We start from the raw sequence: 12,553 nt of genomic DNA on the forward strand, positions 1-12,553 counted from the left end.
GAAAAAAATATATGTATTTTTATATGGATATTTTAATGAAATAATAGTGTATGTATTAACTTTATATGGTACTACATGACCATGTTAGTAAGGTATATAAAGTGTATTAAAAATAAGTAGAATTTTAAGTAATTTAAGACAATTATTAATTATCGGGTAATTGATTAATTACCGGATAACGAAATATTACCTAATTGATTATTGGATAAAGTTTAGATCCCCGCCTGCTAATCCTATGAATGACTCTTAAGTCATTAGTCTAGGTGGCAAGACTCGGACAAGTCTTATAACCTAAGTAATACACCATTTTAAAAAGGGAATCCACAATACTGACGAATTGTTTTTTAAAAAAGAACTTAGAAGAACGAAGAAACATCCTAGTTGATTGATAATTTTATCAAAACGTTCTTAGTATCCCACTGAATCCATTTTGCTAATAACAATTATTATTTGATCCACCTATTTGTATGACAATTGTGGGCATATATTTCTTGCTGAATGCGGAGAACTAGCATTGGCAGTGGACTTCGTTCTTCTCAGCTGCCTCAACAGCTCTTTATGTGTATTTATATGCGATATATTACTATCATGTAAAGACCAAGATGTCCGGTTTCTTTCAGACCAGCTTTTACTTTGGCTACAATATGATGTTCTGCCTTGGCCTCGGTATCCTTTGTGTGATTTTATCAAAAACCTGATCATATTTGGGACAAAGTCTCTATGGCCTGGGGAATCAGTTGCAAGGGATTCTCATATATTTTTGAGATAGATTGACGTGATTTTGCTCGTCAAAATTTTCATACGAAATTATACCACGTAATAGCAATGGGATTTTGCGATTCTAAGGGAGTACGATGCAATCCTTCTCAAAAGTATCATACGGATTTTTCCCTACTCCAAGTATGTTAAGGCTAAACTTTTCCTTCATTTTGACATGATCCCGTGATAGCAAAAAAAAAAAAAAAAAAAAACTGGAAAATTATGCCGAATTGCAATAATGCAAAAATTGTTTATGTAGTGGAAAATAATGATGGAACAGTAATATGTGGAGTATTATGTAAGGATTTCCTAATTGAAGGTGTTGAGATACTCTTATTCCTAATAATAAGTTCTCTAATGAATGTCTTGAAATATTATTCAAGTACTTGGCTCGCGCTTGAATAGCAGCATCAGGTAATCAAGCCTAACGAAATCAAGTAGGAGAAATTGTCATGAGATCGTAGTAGACCTTATGTCCTTAGTACTTGTCTTGTGAGGAAGAAAAGGAGTTGAACTCATTTCCAGGTCATACATGACTTCTACATCTGCATAACAACATTTGTTGCAAGGGGTCTCTTTTGGCCTTTTACTAGTTCAAACTAATAACCAAACTTAGAGCCCAAATAAATTAGCACTTCACACTGATACAAGCATTAACTGGCACAACCAAAGTGTAAAATAATCCTGGTTTAGTCAACGAGCACAAGCTTACAAACACCATATGTCACTACATAAAGAAAATGAATGATTAAATAATAAGGAAATCCATTACACAAGTTTGATAATGAGGCATAAAGAAAAATTTGTATCTCGGAATTTACGCATATTTTGTTAGTCTCGTAAATTACATATATTTTCCTAGTTTTATAAGTTACCATATTCTTCTTATCAGGACTGCATATTCAGTTGAGTATTTCCTTCTTCCGGTCAAAAGAGCAGAGAGTTTACATATATACAGTATTAAAAGTATTTTCATTACCATCGAGCTATAATCGATGGACGGGCCTCTATTGGGCAACCTATGATCAGATGGTAAGTTATATACCGAGCCTACTGTGGTCGAGCGCTTATGAGCGAGCCCAGTTGGTTGAGATACAGAGCCTAGTATGGCCGAGCGACTATAAGCGAGCCTACTACGGCAGAGTAGTTATATATATACCGAGCCTACTGTGGCCGAGCGCCTATGAGCGAGCCTACTACGGCAGAGCAGTTCTATATATATATATATACCGAGCCTTATAGAGCCGAACAACTATTTTACTTACTATATTAAGAGAGTTGAGTCAGTATCAGCAGGTAAGCATACCTACAAATTATCTTTGACTTCCAGTTGCTTTCACTTATTATATTATCAGTTCAGTTTCAGCTTTCAGTACATGCCTTACATACTTGGTACATTATTCGTACTGACGTCCTTTTGTTGGGGACGCTGTATTTATGCCTGCAGGTATAGATAGTCAGTTTGACGAGCTATCATATAAGACGAGATTGGCTTCAGCGAAGGATCAGAAAGACTCCACCTCATTCGGAGTGCAACCGAGTCTATGAGTCATCGTTTCAGAAGCTTTTTACAGACTTATGGGTGAGCCGGTACTCTATCCCATTTAATGTCAAATAATCTTAAAGGTTTTGTAGACAGAGGTTCATTTTTTTACAGAATGTCAGAGGCCTTGACGGCCCAAATATATTCATCTTTTAAGAAAAATGGTTCAATGATACAATATTTTCTCACTTATAGTTGTACATTATGAGTTGTGACCATGTTGGCCCATGATAACTACAAAAGGAATAAATGAGGTACAAAGTGGTTCGCTCGGGCTAGTGCGGCACCGGGTGCCAGCCACGCCTCCCAAGTTTGGGGCGTGACAATATTACCTCATATACTTGCGGGATTAAAGGAAACGACTTGAATGATGATGAAATCGAATCAATATTGTTGAAAAAATTTGGGGAAACTTTGTCAAAGGGAGCCATGATTTGGTATCACAACTTGCCTCCGAATTCTATCAATTCATTTTCTATGTTAGCAGACGCCTTCGTGAAAGCACATGATGGGTCCATAAAGGTGGCGACAAGGAAATAATACGTTTTTAAGATAAGACAGAGGAACGATGAGATGCTAAGGGAGTTCGTATCTTGGTTTCAAATGGAGCAAATGGAATGACCACCATCTCAGATGATTGGAAAGTACAAGCTTTTATGCAGGGTTTGAACTAGCGGAGTTCGATCGCGTCATGACAATTGAAGCAAAATCTAATCGAGTACCCGGGTGTAACTTGGTCAGATGTACATAATCGTTACCAATCGAAGATCAGGGTCGAGGACGACCAGTTGGGATCCCCCTCGGTTTCAGTTCATCCTAATAGATTCGCAATTAAGGCTCCGAGGAATACGGACAGGGAACCAAGATCAAACAAGGAACGATATCAGCCATATGTCGACGGGAGAAATAATGGTTCAGGGTGCAATGCTCCTCCGAACGATCGAAGAAACGATCGAGGTCAAAGATCTCGGGGACTTACGAGTAAGGGTGGTAAGTGGGCCAGTTAGGCCCGGTACTGGCCCAGGCCCGCGAGCCCATAAGGGTAGTGGGCCTAACAGTCCTACCCGTTTAAGCCCAGCACAAAGGAGATATACAGGCCTATGTGGGTCGGTTCACAGTAGGGCCCGTTAGGACCGGGACCATTTGGGCCTAGGACCGACTCAGTGGGTCGGTTCAACCGGTCCTAACCGGTCCCAAACGGGCCCAACGACTAATTTTAATTTTTTTTTCTCAAATCAAAATCTGACTGTTGCACCTTTAAAATTTAGTCGCTGGCTATTTATAAAATAGCTATTTAACCCCTCAACTTTGTTTTAATCCCAAACTTTTTATAATTGCACTTTTTTCCTATTTTCAACTATAAATACCCCCTCATTCTTTCATTTTTCTTCACCAAATCATCAATCTCTCTCTAATTTTCTTCTAAAATTGGTTACTTTGTTGTTGTAACTTGTGTGAAAAAATGTGAAGTTGGTGAATTGAAGTATTCAAATCTTCAACGATAAATAATTTCGACAAGTTGTTCGTCAATTCGTTAAACTCGTTCCAACTCTTTAGTTTTAATATTATATTTTTGTTTGTTTTATTTAATTACTTTATATAATTATAATTAAGATGACATATTCCTTAAAATAATATTTAGTAAAAATAAGGAAAAATCCAAGAGTGGTGAATCTAGTGGCCAATCTATTCCTCCTCTAATTCCCCGACTTCCCCTACCCAAACCCCATATCCGCCCTCCACCTGCTCCTATTCTTGATAGTGATAATACTTTATTACAATTTACGAAGAGTCAATATGTGCATAATGTTGGAGGTGGTGAAAACTTAGATCATGATTATATAAATTCTCTTTATGGTAATCCAACTATTGATGAAGAAGATGAGCAGAAAATAGATTTAGATGAAATACAACCGGATGATGATACACCCACTAGTTCCGTTGCTCAAGTTAACCCAACTAATCCAAATGATGCCCCGGTTGACCCCCCTGTTACTACCCCTACTTTTTCTAGACAACCTTCTAAACGGGCCAAAACATCTTTTGTTTGGACATTTTTTATTCAAATAAGAGAAAAAAAATAAAGCTAAGTGTAAAACTTGTGGCAAAGAGTTAGCTTTTAACTATGTTGGAGGGAGGGGGGGGGAGGACGGGAAGTTTGAGGAGACACATAATGATACGCCCTCAAGATAAAGATAAATTTTTTCAAATGAAAGCTGCGGCCGGAGGGGGGGGGGGCAAGTCCAACTAGTCAGTCTGACCCTAGTACCGGGTCAAATCAATTTCAACCGGGAATTAATACTGTTACCGGTGGTATTTTATGTTATGACCCCAGAAAAGATAAGGAAAAATTAGCAAAAATGGTTACTGTTATGTGCTTACCTTATAGTTTTCCTTCTAACCATCACTTTGTGCATTATATTAGAAGAATTTTTTATCCTACTTATAAAGGATGGCCTCGCACAACAGTAAAGAGCGATATTTATAAATATAAACATGAATATGAATAATATTTGCGCTATTTATTAACTCATAATAATTATCGTGTTGTTATTACTACTGATATTGGTAGAAGTGGTAATGACCGCGATTATCTTATTGTTACAAGTCATTAGATTGATGAGGAGTGTATAATGCAAAAGCGCATTATTGCTTATACAACAATTAATTCACGTCACACATGGCAGTTTATTTCTAGCACGGTTACCGATATTTGTAGATATTTTTGTATTAGTGATAAAATAATATCAATTTCAATGGATAATGCTACTATTAACACTAATGCTATAGCCTTGCTTACCTCTACACTAAATCCTGCATTTAGTAACATTTTTCATGTTAGATGTATTTGTCATATTTACCATTTAATTGTGGGTGATGGTATGGGAATTTTAAATATTGAAATTGAAAAGGTTAAAATGGCTCTTAATTGGTTTTTTTATTCAAACCGTAGAAGTATACTTAGAGAATATTTTAAAAGATGCGATGAATTTGGCCTAAGAGAAAGAAAGGTTCCCAAACCTTGTCCACCTAGATGGAATTATATGTATGAAAGTTTAGTTGTTGCATATGAATATAGGAACCCCGTAAACTCAACGTTTAATGCTCATGTAAGTGATGATGATGATCACCTTACAAATGCGGATTGGGCTAATGTTAAAATGCTTGTAGATTTTTTAGAAAGATTTCATGTTGCTACAAATGAATTTTTTGGGAAATATTATCCAACTATTTCGAACTGTTTAGTTTATCTTGCAGATCTTGTAAATTTGTTTGCTTATTTTTCAGAGGGTGGAGAAATTTATGAAGTAGCTATTGATTCCACGAGAAAGAAATTAAAAAAATAATTTTTTTCTATCCCCCCTATTTATGGTATTGCTTCCTTGTTAAATCCTACTATGAAATTAGGTGGTCATCAATATTGGTGTCGATCTATTTATAATGGTTTAACACTTGCACCTGAGGAGTTGTCTACACTTTCAGACGCACAAGCCTCAATTAAAATAAATTCTCTAACTATTTATAGTGCTTATCAAATTGCACTAGATAATGCTAGACCATATATTCCAACTCCTTCTTCTTCTAGTTCTCAATCATCTAAAAGAACTGCTGGAGTAAGAGCACTTACTGCTTGGACCTAGTTCAGAGGTTCTCAAGGTTGTACCACTAGTGATTGTTCACAACTAAATGAGCTTGAAGTTTATTTGTCACAGGGACTTGAGGAAGTGAATTCCGGCGGCTCATTTAATCTTCTGGAATGGTGGAAGGACAAAGAAAAATACTTTCCGATCCCTTCACGGATGGCCCGAGACATTTTAACCATTCAAGCTTCAATAGTGGCATCAGAGAGCGCTTTCAGTCAAGCAAGAACTTGGTGATTATAGAGCGTTTATGAGGGAGAGCTTGGAAAAATCAGTATTTTTCAGAGATTGGATCCGTTCGGAATGAAGAAATTTTGGACTTGCTGAATCACAACCAGAGGTAGACGAAGCTTACGAAGAAATTCTAGCTGAAAATTGCGGAGGATGCAGCTTCGCCCGGAAGCGGTGATGAACAAGCTTCTTTTCCGCCACCACCAACGAAAATTCCTCCGAACCTTGATGGATTTATGAAATTTGTAAGAGATACGATATAAAATTAATATGTAACTTGTATTTTGGCACATCTTGATTAGTTTCTTTTTCTTCTCAATGGTGGTATCAGCACCTTGGTTGTGCTCATTCTAATGGGGGGGGGGTGGAAGCTAAGAAAGATTGGACCATGTTTTCTTAATATTATAATAATAAAAATTAGAACGCATTCCTTTGAATATCTTTTTACAATATTTTGTATTTTAAATTTGAATTAAATTTTTTTAAGTCACAATTATATAATATAATTTACAAGAAAATACCTTAGATAAAAAATTTAAACAAATAAATAGCCCCACAAATAAATATATCAAATTTAGGATATATATATATATATATATATATATATATATATATATATAAGCTATATAATTTACAAGAAATTGTCTTAGATAAATTTTTTTTTTAAAAAAAATAGTCCAGGCCCACTTAGGCCTGTTTAGGACCGGCCCCCCCATAGCTCGGGACCATTATTTTACGGTTCCGATCTGATTACACCCAAAAGCCCATGGAGCACGGGTCCGTTTAAGCACGTCCCGCGAGGCCCGTTTAGGACTGGGCCCGAACCGTTTGCCACCCTTATTTATGAGTAAGAATGGGTTTAATAAACATACCGACTCCGCAGAAGCAACTCGATTGTCGGAGTATAATTTTAGTGTAGATGCATCGTGGATCGTGTAATCTATTGGAAGAATCAAAGACACTAGGTGGCCCAGGCCTATACAAACCGATCCTTCTCAAAGGAATCCAAATATGATGTGTAAGTATCATGGCACACGTGGCCATAGGACCGAAGACAGCAGGCAACTGAGGGAGGAGGTAGCTCGATTGTTCAATAAGGGTCATCTTCGAGAATTTCTTAGTGATCGAGCTAAGAACCACTTCAGGGAAAGAGATGCAAACAGAAAAAATGAGCAGGAAGAACCGCAACACGTAATTCATATGATGGTTGGCAGTGTCGATGTTCCACAAGGGCCTATATTCAAACGCACAAAGGTGTCGATCACCTGAGAAAAAATGGACTGGGAGCTACGTGCCCGAGGGCGTCCTATCATTCAATGACGAGGAAGCGTAAGGCATATCTCAGCCGCATAGTGACGCCCAAGTAATTTCTATTTTGTTAAATAAAATTCATGTTAAACGTGTTCTAGTGGATCCAGGTCGCTCAGCAAACATAATCAGATCGAGGGTGATAAGCAGATCGGCCTATAGGACCAAATTGAACCTGCATCTCGAGTCCTAAATGGCTTCAACATGGTAAGCGAAATAACGAAGGGGGAGATAATCCTACCAGTGCACGTGACCGGGACCATCCAAGATACAAAATTCCATGTCATCGAAGGAGACATGAGATATAATGCACTTCTCGGGAGGCCATGGATCCACAACATGAGAATATGGTACCGGTACCAGCACCTTCGGCCTCAAAAAAGTTGAGCACCAAAGATAAACATACGGCCAAATAGAAATCACCACCCCCAGCCTTGACCTAATCGGAGCAGCAGGTAATCGAAGAAGAAGAAGAAGAAGAGGGTCTCCATACTCCTCAAACTTTCGTTGTTCCCGAAGAGTCAGATGTAACCAAGTCAATGATCGAGGAACTGGAACAGGTCATACTGATCGAATACATGCCCGAGAGAAAGGTATACCTGGGAACGGGGTTAACCCCTGAACTCAGGAAAAAACTCATTCAATTTCTTATTGATAATATGGATTGTTTTACTTGGTCCCATTTAAACATGACATGGATCCCACCGGAAATAACAATACACCGGTTAAGCCTCGACCCCAGGTTCAAACCGGTAAAGCAGAAAATGAGGCTCCACTCCGAGGTGAAGCATGCATTCATAAAGGACGAGGTAACTAAACTTCCTAAAATAGGGTCTATTCGGGAGGTAAAATACCCCGAATGGTTAGCCAATGTGATTGTAGTCCCTAAGAAGGGAAACAAACTTAGAATGTGCGTAGATTATAAGGATTTGAACAAGGCATGTCCTAAAAACTCTTTTCCCTTGCCTAACATCGATTGCATGATCGATGCCATGGCCGGCCATGAGATCCTAACCTTTCTCGGCCCCTACTCCGGGTACAATCAAATTCAGATGAACCCGGTGGATCAGGAAAAAATCTCATTTATCACTAAGTTTGGAACATACTGTTACAATGCAATGCCCTTCGAGCTAAAAAAATGCTGGAGCAACATACCAACGCTTAGTTAACAGAATGTTCGAGGAACAGATAGGTAAATCAATGGAAGTTTACATTGCCGATATATTGGTTAAGTCCCTGCGCGCAGAGGACCATTTAACTTATTTGCAGGAAACATTCGAAATCTTGAGGAAGTACAACATAAAGCTTAACCCAGAAAAATGTGCCTTCGGGATCGGTACGGGCAAGTTCCTCGGATTCATGGTATCAAATCTAGGGATCAAAATCAACCCCGATAAGATCAAGGCCATCAAAGATATCACTATCATAGATAGTATGAAAGCTGTACAAAGGTTAACCGGATGGATAGCCGCCTTGGGTCGATTTATTTCGAGGTCATCGGATCGAAGCGACAAGTTCTTTTCCTTACTCAAAAAGAAAAAGGATTTCCCATGGACCCTGGTATGCCAGCAAGCATTGGAGGAATTGATGCGATATTTATCAAGCCCACCTCTGCTTCATACTCCAAAGGTAGATGAAAAGCTTTACTTGTACTTGGAAGTGTCTGAGATAGCGGTAAGTGGGGTACTGGTCTGAGAAGAGCAAGGTACGCAATTCCCTGTTTATTATGTAAGTCGAACTCTAGGTGGTGCTGAAACTAGATATCCACACTTAGAAAATTGGCACTTGCATTAATAAGCGCATCTAGAAAGTTAAAGCCATATTTTCAATGTCATCCCATATGTGTGTTGACCACTTATCCCCTTCGAAATGTTTTTCATAAGCCTGAACTATCAGGACGGTTAGCTAAATGGGCTGTCGAACTTGGTGGGTACGATATCAAGTATCAACCCCGAATGGCCATCAAGTCTCAAATCCTAGCTGAATTCGTGGCCGATTTTACGCCGAACCTCGTACCCAAAGTGGAGAAAGAACTTTTGCTAAATCGGGTACATCATCAGGGGTATGGACCCTTTTCACGGATGGTGCCTCGATATAAAGGATCCCGGTTTGGCATTGTTTTGAAGCCACCAATAGGTAGTATTATTAGACAATATTAAATAAAACTTCAGACTTGGGCATCTGAATTTTATACTTTAGTATCTGAAGTATACTATAGTATCTGAAGTATACACCTTACCAAACAACTCCTAACTTCATACTCAAATATCTGTAGTTTATACTTTAGTATCTGAAATATATACCCTAGATGTTTGGCAATCTTAGCCAAATATCTGAAGTTCATAACTAAATGTCTGAAGTTTATGTCAAATATCTGATGTTTATATCCAAATGACTGAAGTTCATAGAAAAATATCTGAAGTACACAATTGAACTGAAGTTTACCCTTGCTTATGAACTGAAGTTTGCGTGATTGTCTTTGCGAGTGAGGCCAAATTTCAGACAAAAATATTTGAAGTTTTACTTTGATAAGGCTACACTTTAGGAAAAAAATTTGAAGTTCAAACTTCAGACATACATAATTGAACTGAAGTTTGTCATTGCTTATGAACTAAGTTTGCGTGATTGCCTTTGCAAGTCAGGCCAAACTTCATGCAAAAATATCTGATGTTTTGCTTTGATAAGGCTACACTTCAGGCCAAAAATTCTGAAGTTCAAACTTCAGATATAATTTTTTTCTACTTCAAGCCCGTATATCTAAAGTTATCCGAAAAGTGGGTACGCTTGTAATTTTTTTTTGCAAAGAGGGCATAAGTTAAATGTTGACCCAAAAATTGAGTCTAGATGCAAATGCCCCTTCAAATTTCCATAATTTTTAAAACATATTCATGATATGATAGGCCAAATTATCACTATAATGAGCTGTAAAAGTAAATGAAGCAAAATACACTACATAAATTTAATTTAGGCTCTTTCATTTCTACAATAATTTTAGGCTCTTTTATTTTTAAGTCCCTTTCTACACTCTCAAGTAACTTTCCTCTTTTGCCTTAATTATTCAGCTGAGTAATGAATAGTCGAGTAACAAGACCCCATTAAGTCTTTGTCTTTTTGTTGGGTAAAAAGTCTTACTTTTAATTGCAAAGAGTAAACAAGGACAATTTTGCTTCTTTTTTTTCTCTGTGTCAGCTGCAAACGGTAGCTAAGTAGCAAACATAGCTGTAAGAATTATAAGCTTGAAATTAGGGGTTGTTTGGTAAGGTGTATAAGAATAGCGCCAAATATGGCGTATTAGTAATACTGAAATTAGTTATGCTGAAATTATTCCTTATTGACTGTTTAGTTTTGTGTATTAAAGGTTTTGAAAGGACAGTCATGCCGTTATACATACTTATCCATGTACTAAAAGTTATGATATTGTTAATGTCATAATTGTTATATATTAGAATATATTTAATTTAGTAAAGACCGAAGGAACTTTGCTACTCTCTCATACCTTTGGATGATTTTTGTGCAATCCGTCTCTTCTTTTGTAGGATTCTTTTAAATTACTTTTCAATCCTTTATGCTCCACTGCTCAAGAATTTATGGTGGTTCTCCATCTAGAAAATTAATATGTTTGATATAGTTTTTCACCTATTCTCACGAGTGGGGCTCAGATTTCGATTCATTATCTTAAACTGAAAGTATTATACGATTAAATCGATCTATTTCAACCCAATAGTTGAAATTGGAAGTAATGTATGGCTAATTCAAAATGTATCTCGTCCTTCTTATGTGGAAGAATGATAATACGATATGATGACAATGTTGTAGTTATTATTGATAAAGAAGAAAATTCAAAAGGAACTCGAATTTTTGGTGCAATCGCTCGAGAATTGCTTCTTCTATTCTCAAGCTCTAATAATTTCTAAAACATGATATTAAAGAACTCCAAGATTTACTTGTCTTTTTCAATTGATTTTGCCAAGTTATGCTGAAACTCTATCACTAATAACACTTAGTTACCACATATAATAGATCAATAAATTTTTTAGAGACAGAGACTATATTATTAAAATTTAAAGCCACCCTTAATTATTTTCCTATTTCATTAACAACCTCACATAATCTACGAAGCGATCCCTAAGTATTACGTATGTTATTAGGACAAACCTCTGCACACTTTCCTAATCTCCTCTATACGTAGGGGTGTTCATAAAAACCCAAAAAATCGAACCAAACCGACAAAAAAAATAGATACTTTTTAGGTTTGGTTTGATTTTGGTTTTGAATTTTAAAAACTGATCAAATTTGGTTTGATTTTGATTTTAATAAAAAAATAACCCAGAAAAATCGAACCAAACTAACAATTAAAGTAGTTATTTAAATTTATTATATATATAAAGTTTCTAAAATTTTATGGTACATATTAGTCATTTGTATTTTTAGACTAGTGTTTTGCTATTATAATAATCTAATTTTTGCCTTTACATTCTAGTTTGATTGATACTTTTCTTTTGCTAAGTAAAAGAATTTATTTCAGGTTAAAAATAATTGATTTTTAATTGAGTACTTAAATTTTCCATCACTATTTGATTCAATTATCATCAATGTATCTTGGTAAATGATATTTCAAAGAGCAATTGATTTGATAGTATTATGTTGAAAATGTAGTCGCCGGAATATGCGTTTGATAGTGTGTGTCTCATATTTAAGAAAAAAAACCAATAAATTAACCGAAAAAATCGAAAAACCGACAAAAATCAAATCGATAAAAAATCGACTTAATTGATTTGATTTGGTTCCAATATTTGAAAAATCAACTTATTTGGTTTGATTTCTTTTTAGGGAAAAACCGATCCAAATTGAACCATGAACAACCATATCTATAGATAATAAATTACGTAATATACTGGTATTACTTTTTCATGATATGATATGATCACACCTAACACATACCCCAAAGCAATTTATATCATGTCCCCTCTTGCCTCATTGATTTAATGAATAGTTAATTCCATATAAAGTCTTTGTCCTTTTTTTTTTTAAAGTCTTCTTTTTGAAAATAAAGAAAGAGAGATATAAGGTC

Source organism: Nicotiana sylvestris, chromosome 9 (assembly GCF_000393655.2).
Source record: "Nicotiana sylvestris chromosome 9, ASM39365v2, whole genome shotgun sequence".
NCBI classification, from domain to species: Eukaryota; Viridiplantae; Streptophyta; class Magnoliopsida; order Solanales; family Solanaceae; genus Nicotiana; species Nicotiana sylvestris.